Source organism: Mirounga leonina, unplaced genomic scaffold (assembly GCF_011800145.1).
Source record: "Mirounga leonina isolate KUSES-001 unplaced genomic scaffold, KU_Mleo_1.0 Mir_173, whole genome shotgun sequence".
Taxonomy (NCBI): Eukaryota; Metazoa; Chordata; class Mammalia; order Carnivora; family Phocidae; genus Mirounga; species Mirounga leonina.
This window is the reverse complement of record NW_023270447.1, coordinates 36908750-36917114: the sequence shown is the minus strand read 5'-3', so window position 1 is coordinate 36917114 and position 8365 is coordinate 36908750. Positions and strand designations below refer to the sequence as shown.

The 8365-nt window shown below is 40.4% G+C and overlaps 1 pseudogene; it reads left to right on the top strand.

The window, feature by feature from the left end:
• The first annotated feature begins 1947 nt into the window (after nt 1-1947).
• Nucleotides 1948-3300, top strand: LOC118018952 (annotated as a pseudogene).
• The last annotated feature ends 5065 nt before the right edge of the window (nt 3301-8365 follow it).

Sequence of the window (8365 nt, the reverse complement as noted above, 5' to 3'; positions counted from 1 at the left end):
AAATGTATCTACACTAAACTTATGATATAGCTCTCTGTACAGAGTTTTGAAATGCTGTTATATATTAAGAATCTAAAGTTTTTAGTATCAAATTAAAGTAATTTGATTTCTTGGGGGTACTTTCAAGTCAGATATCTCATTGCCACTGTTGGCAGTGGGAAGGTTCTGGAAACCTACCCGCAATATGGTATAATTTGACAATGAACTCAAATACCCTGTGAAGAAATTGACAAGATTGGAAGACAGGACAAAAAACAAAGCACAACAGTGTTTGACCTTTGCATGAGATTATGTCTTTAATATAATTAACACTGGACCCCATCACTGACTAAATTCCAATAGTTTTCCAACAAGGGTGTTATCTGGCTATCAGATTTCTATCTTCAATTCCAACTTTATGTCATGGATTTCTTAGTTCCTCATATCTCTTTCTTCAGAAAGCTAGTCACCATTTCAGATGTGTTTAAATTCTTAAAAGCTGAAATAATGAGCCCTAATACTGGAATCTCTATTGCTTCTAAAGAAAAGACAATGAATTTAATTACAAGAGCAAAACATTGCCTTTACTACTCCCTAGAGGTCCCAGATTAAAAAGGAAAGTTCTTACAAATTCCAATTCATTTAACCTGCCTCATAGATCTATCTCAGTGGTTTGTTTTAATGTCCTGCAAACATGTTTAGAAACATGTTAAATAAAATAAAGTTAGAGGGAGAAGGAAAAGAGGAAGATTTCTAGAGCCTCTGCAAGGAGCAATGGAGAAATATTTAACTGCTGAATCAATTTTAAAGCATTTTGAAATCTTCATAATAGCTTGATGATAAGTGTTGAATCACTCACAGTGACTTCCATTTGCAGTAAATCTTATGAAATAAAGTGAGAAGACTGTAAAATGTATTTTAAAGCCTGTTATGGAGGATAGAAGTGGTGTCCATTTAGTGATACACAAGGTGCAAAAGCCAACCTGAGAAAATATTGTGAATTCAGTTAAAATACTAATTTTGTTCCAGGCAGTGTGATCTGTGCTTCAGGGGACACGAGCTAATTTTTCTTGTCCTCAAAGACCTCACAGTGATAATGTGATAATGAAAGAGGGGCCTAGGTCGGGGGCAGGGGTGGAAGTGAGCAGACATCTGTTTGTCAAGAGACAAGGTAAGGCTAAGTGCTCAACAATTAAAATAAATCCAGTATGCGATAAGCAGTGTCCATCATTTGCTTTATTCATTCATTTATATTAACTGAGTACTTGTAATATGTACTATTAGATAGAGGGGGTATTACTTTATCAACCTTCCTCTGAAAGATTCTAGCGGAGAAGAAAAAAGCAGGAATACATCCTGGTCGTAGAACGTGATGAGGTAGAGATGAGATACGGTAGGGCTACAGGTTTGCACATATGTGAAGGGAAGGACTGGGAGTAACAGGAGATGAAGCTGGAATTCTTGGCAGGGGTCGTCAGAACATGGACTGCCTTGTGGACAGACAAGGGACACGGGACTGTAGGTCCTGTGGTGGAATGATATTGTAAAGCGTGACCACATATGTCCTCCTCTGCAAACAAACCACTCCTTTTTATGCCATGATCCTTCCCTAGGTGCTCCTAGACTAGGGGCCTTTGAGAATTCCTTTGCCCCCTGAAAACAGGACACGGGTAGACATGAACCCATGTATATGATTATTATTGCTTTTAAATGAGAAAAAGCACCTCTCATGGGTATAAGATATAATTTGGGAGACTACTAAGCTGGATTAATGTGGCAAGGAGGTTTAAAATGTCTCCCTGGCACAAGAGTAGTGTTACCGGGGGCCACGGCCGAAGAGTGAGCACAGCCAATGTGCAGACTGCTCAGAGGAGTCGTGAGGGCTCAAAGCAAGAATCCTGACAACAGATGGTGCTCCTTCAAATTACTTAGAAGCTGCTATAAGTGCGAGATAATAAAGGAAACCTAATGGACCTGGTGATGCAGAATCTTCAAGTTTTGGTATCTTTTCAAGAATGACTCAAAACAGTCTTCTGCATTCCTTCAAGCTATGTTGAAACTTTACCTAAGCAGTAAGAAGTCCCAATGCACTGAAATACCTTCAGGTGAAATGTGCTGGTTTGGAAACTGACATCTACGAAGAAATTATACTTGGAAATAAAGTGTGCAGCATTAAACCCAATCTTTCCTTGGCGAGGGAAAACATTTTCTGTGGTGATGTTGAACTTCCAAAAGCAGAGGTAGAATGGCACAGTGAAAATGATGTAGAGAATAAATTGGCTGGAGTCCTCGCTATGGTCTGAGTGTTTATGTCCTTTCAACATTTATATGTTACAATCTTAACCCCTAAGTTGATGGTATTAGAAGCTAGGGCCTTTGATTAGGTCATGATGGGAGACCTCAAAATGGGATTAATACTCTTACAAGAGAAACTCCAGAGAACTAGCTCACTCATTCACCATGTGAGAACTCAGAGGTCTGCAGTCTGCAGTCCAGAGGAAGGCTCTCAGCAGAACCCAAGTATGTTGGCACCCTGATCTTGGACTTCGAAGTTTCCAGAACTATAAGAAATAAATGTTTGTTGTATATAATCTGCCCAGTGTATGGTATTTTGTTATAGCAACCCAACAGACTAAAATAGTCCAGAAAAATAAATGAGTCAGACCAGAAGAAAAGGCAGCAACAGTTGGAAACCCAGATCCTAACTGAATTTCAGAGTGCTGGTTTTCCTGCTCTAGAAATATTCTCCCATCTCTAGATAGGTAAGTGAATTAGTACAGAAATACGATGAACCGATGTTGAACAAACCTGCAGGATATTAAAGTGCAATTTTCAGATCCTGATGATCTGTATCTTCTGTTTTAGATTTCCATGTTGAATCCAATGACTACTTTACCAATAAAGTTCTCACAAAACCTTACAAGATAAAATCAGACCCAGATAAGGCAGAAATTTTTGCTTTGAAGGCGTTGAAATAGTTGACTGCGATGGGTGTAACACTAATTGTAAAAAAGGAAAATTATTACAGCTAAAACAATCAAGAAAAAACAGAAACGTGCTGTCTAGGCACTGTTAGAACAATTACTGAACAAATTTGGAGTGATTCATTTTTTAAAAAAATTTTTTTAAAAAATTAACTTTTTAGCCTGCTGATAGCATCTGGAGAGGAAGAGTCACTGGATGAAGGTTCAGAATTCACATCAGCATTGGAATAAGGATTTCACTTCTGGAAAATATGGTTCCACATACTGTGTATCACTTTACTGGAAAAGCAATAGACGTGCTGATAATTTTGAGGAAGGTGAGAGAGGAGAAGAATAGGTAATAGAAAGTGAAAGGAGGAAGAAGTTGGATAATGCTGAAGTTGACAGTTGGGGTCCATTTCTCAACTCCACTATTTTACTTTGTTCTAAAAGCCCTGGATTTGGTACAACCTGTTTCTCAATTGCCATGCAGGATGTTGAAATGTATGGCAACAGTCCTTAGGCAGGCACCAGCTGAGCATCAACATCATGACCAGGCACATAGAGAATGCTCCAGCTTTGCCTTACTATAAACATTTGTAACACAATGCAGTGCTTTCAATGTGTATGGAATATTTAGAATATCTTGTTAAATTTGTAAACATAAATCCAGCACAAACAAACGAAAACAAAATCAGGCAAAACTGGAATGATGAACCTTCTGTGGGCTAGACAAGGGAGAAGAGTTGAGGAGGTTAAGGATAGAGTTGGATGGATGTGAAGGTCTCTGAGAAGGAGACTTGTGTGCTCAATAAAGGAGGCGGGGTGGACTCCCCCATAGTATGAGCATCTGTTTTCACTCTCATTTCCTGTCTGGAACCACACAAGAAGGACACTTCACAGTATTATGGGGGCACCATGCCACTCTGTCAGGTGAGTCATAAAATAGAGTGTCGAGGGCAGAGGGTTTGATGCACTGGGGTGGTGTATTGTGCTAATTTTTTCCCATATCTTTAAGGAGAACACAGCTGTTAGGTGAGAGAGAATGAAAGAGAGAGAGAGAGAGACTGAGAGAGAGAGAGAGATTGAGGCTAGGTAGACCTGAGAAAGTCTTATATTCTTGATGAGGGACACTACAGAGGAAAGAGGTGTGGACCATAAGACCAAAGACCAGGTGGGAACTTGGCTGCCTCAGTGAATGCCAATGTGGACAGAGGACACATCTGAGCATTGAGTGGGATTGGAATCTCAGTAGATGGCAGCAGAGTGTAGGGCCTGGGATATGTAGGAGAGAATAGTCTACCTCCAATCTCCCACTTCCCACCTTTGCTTCTGCTTCTCCTCCTCCTCCTCTTCTTCCTCCTCCTCCTCCTCCTCCTCCTCCTCGTCCTCCTTCTCCTCCTTCTTCTTCTGCTTTCGAATAGGACACATAGCACCACAAACTCCCAGAGTACTGTAAGGCCTAATCTCTTAATAAATTCCTTTTTCTGTATCACTCGTGGCAGTTCTTTTTCTCTGATTGAACCCTATTATAGAAGCTGATGTTGGACGTGGTTCTAGAAGAACAGAAACTTAAGGATTAGTATCCTGAATTGGCTCTGGATTTTCTGGAACTGGTTCTTGGATGTGATTAGATTTAAAGGCAGTAATAACCCTGTTTCCGTTGGTAAAAAGAGCGCTTGCTTTTCATGGCATGCAGTGGCAAAAGAGTTACTTAAATTGCCATCAGTAGACACATAATCTAATCCCTATGTAAGGCAAAGGTTCGTTTCAGGGCAGTCAGTCATAGAATTTGAGGTGCTGACCCAGACTTGGAGTGGTTAACTTAAAACTCTGAGTTTGTAATTTTCTTTCCCCTAGTTCTCCAGGTCACTTAGAAGAAACTAAATAGCTCTATTATACTCCTTATATTAGGGTGAGCAACCAGGACTGAGGGGAGTCCTAGAATATCCAAATTAAGAAAGTCCCAGGCAAGCCAGGAAGAGTTAATATTTACTAAAGTGTTCTACGACAGCCTTTACTTGATTGCAGAAACCAGTGCCTGCAAGTTCTTGGAAGATGCAGGAATAAGGATTTCTACCACAGTTCCATTCAATTCACCTTTTTGGTCTGTTTAGAAGGCAGGCAGATCTTGGAGGATGAAAGTGGATTACTGTAAACTTAATCTGGTAGTGAAACCAGCAGCTGCTTTTCCAGATGAGATTTTGTTGCTGGAGAAAATCAACATACCTTCTGACACTTGGTAACTATTGACCTATTGAATGCTTTTCCCCCCCTCTATACTAGTGAATAAAATTGTTAACAGAAAACAATTTGCTTTGACTCAGTCCCTTCATTATCCTACCTCAACTACCTATATCAGCTCTCTAGCATTTTACCATTATTAAGGTGTATTAGTCAAGGTTCTTCAGAACCAATAGGGTATATATAATACAAGAAGAGATTGATTATGAGGAATTAGCTCACATGATTATGGAGGCTGAGAAGTCCCAAGATCTGCCTCCTGCCAGCTGGAGACCCAGGAGGGCTGGCGGTATAATCCCAGTCCGAGTCTGAAGACCTGAGAACCAGGGGAGCCCATGGTGTAAATACCCTTCCAAGGGCAGAAGAAGACTGATGTCTCAGCTCAGCAGGCTGGCAAGCAGGACACAGAAGGAACAATCTCCTTCCTTTGCTTTTTCATTCTATTTTGTTCTTTTTGAAGTCTGTCAGTGGATCATATGAGGCCCACACACTGGGGAGGGCAATCTACTTTGCTGAGTCCACCGATTCAAATGCTAACCAGAATCACTCTCACAGACACACCCCCAAATAAGGCTTAATCTGGGCATTCCTTGGCCGAGTCAAGCTGACATATAAATTTAACCATCACACAGGGATTAGCAAATTGTTTCTCTAAAGGGCCAGATAGTAAATATTTGGGGTTTTGTGGGACACCTTTGGTCTGTCCTTCTCTTCCTTTTTCTATGCAACTATTTAAAAATGTGAAAAGCATTCTTTGTTCCCAGGCTGTACAAGAACAGATTGTAAAGCCAGATTTGGTCCATAGATCATAGTTTATCAACCCTTCTAACCCATAGGTAAGTGACCTAGTTAATATAACCACATATTTTTCAGATAACTGGAATCTCAGAAAGGTTTAATAACTTACCTAAGGTCACACAGAGAATAAATGTATCTTGGATTTTAAAAAGTTCTTATAAAATTCAAAAATTTCTTTTTTTTAAGATTTTATTTATTTATTTTAGAGAGAAAGAGCAAGAGAGAAAGCATGTGTGTGTGAGTAGGGGTGGGGGGGCAGAGGGAGAGAGGGAGACAAGCAGACTCCACGCTGGGTGTGGAGGCTGACATGGGGATTGCGGACCCTGAGATCATGACCTGAGCTGAAACCAAGAGGCAGATATTTAACTGACTGAGCCACCCAGGCGCCCCAAGATTCAAAAACTTTTAATCTTTTCATTGCGCTGATTCCTTCTCAGATTTGATCTTTTTTGCTGTTCTATTATCACCAGTGAGGAGTAATCCTAAGTAATAATATAACTTGTTGACAAATTATTGTTAGAAAGACTATCTAGCCATTGATTCCACTAAAACAGAAGTCAATGCATTTGACCAACATTTTTCATTATTATGCTAATTAATGCTTTTTCTTTAAAGATTCTTCCTTTGATCAAATTCTTATCAGGTTCTTTTGAGATCTTTTTCAACTAGGCCTTGACTTTCTGATTTCTGTGTTGATCTCTGCATTGTCCAGTTTTAGCAAGAACACTCTGTATCAGTTTAACCAGAATTCCCTATTCTTGATATCCGATTACTGTCAATACCTGATTGGGTCTCTCATCCTCCATCATCCCTCAGGTGATGTCTGATCACCGTGATCTGCATTCAGCAAGAATCCCATTAGGTCAGTTTAGCCAGAATCGGCCTTGTGCCTAATTTTCCATTTTACTGACTCCCTTCCATCCCCCACCCCACTCCTTTGTTATAAATTCCTATTTTTCTTGTTGTATTTAGAGTTGAGTCCAATCACTCTTCCCCAATACAAAACCCCATTGTTGTGGTCCCTAACACTATCATGATAGTTCTCTTGATTAAATTCTGCCTTACTATTCTTTAAAAATGTCTGGATATCAGACAAATTTCTCTGTTCTTTTTTTTTTTTTTTAAGATTTTATTTATTTATTTGACAGAGAGAGGCAGCGAGAGAGGGAACACAAGCAGGGGGTGTGGGAGAGGGAGAAGCAGGCTTCCTGCTGAGCAGGGAGCCCGATGTGGGGCTCGATCCCAGGACCCTGGGATCATGACCTGAGCCGAAGGCAGACACTTAACGACTGAGCCACCCAGGTGCCCCAAATTTCTCTGTTCTTATAGAGATTACTATCCAGCAAACAAACTTTAAACAAATAGTTGAACAATAAAAGGAATGGCAGTCGTGATATTGCTCCAAAGAAGAAGTTAAGTTGCTGTCAAGTTACTAGTAAATTACTTCTATCCAATAGGTAAACACTTAGTCAGGGGTGCGGTACATGGAAGTGAAAAGGGAGCTTGGTTAAGGGAGAAAGAATTTGGCCATGTGTTTTGTGGAAGGTTACCTTACTACTATCTATTCTGTCCAGAAGTTCTCATCTGTTTTAATTAAAGAGTCATACCTCCCATAATAAATGGCAATATTGGAAAGGGTAATTTTTTTTTTAAAGATATTATTTATTTTCTTGACAGAGAGAAACACAGTGAGAGAGGGAGAACAGGCTTCCCACGGAGAAGGGAGCCCGATGAGGGGCTCGATCCCAGGACCCTGGGATTATGACCTGAGCTGAAGGCAGATGTTTAACGACTGAACCACCCAGGTGCCCCAGAAAAGGTAATTTTAATGTGATAGTTGTACCTTTAGTTCAGTGGTTTTCTAATTTGGTGTGAGAATTTACCAAAGGGCAGAGCTTATTAAACATGCCAGTTCCAAGGCCTCCTTCTAGAGAGTCTGTTGGACCTAGGAGAATACATTTCTATCAAACACTCCAGATGATTCTGAGGTAGGCAGTCCATGATCCACACTTGTGATAAATACTACTAGAGACAGAGGTGAAGGTGTTATATTGGTCTTTTTTCCCTCAGCCTCCCAAGAAGGAATGCAACAAGCCACTTTTAAAACCTCATTTTTTGTTTGAGATTTTATTTATTTGTTTATTTGAGAGAGAGAGAGAGAGATAACATGAGCAGAAGGGAGGGGCAGAGGGAGAAACAGACTCCCTGCTGAGCAGGGAACCAGACTTGGGACTCAATCTCAGGACCCCGAGATCATGACGCAAGCGGAAGGCAGATGCTTAACTGACTGAGCCACCCAGGTGCCCCTAATTTTAAGGAAATTAAACCCACCTCAGACCTTTGTAAAGGAATCTTGGTCTTTGTATTCTTATTTGCCTCTG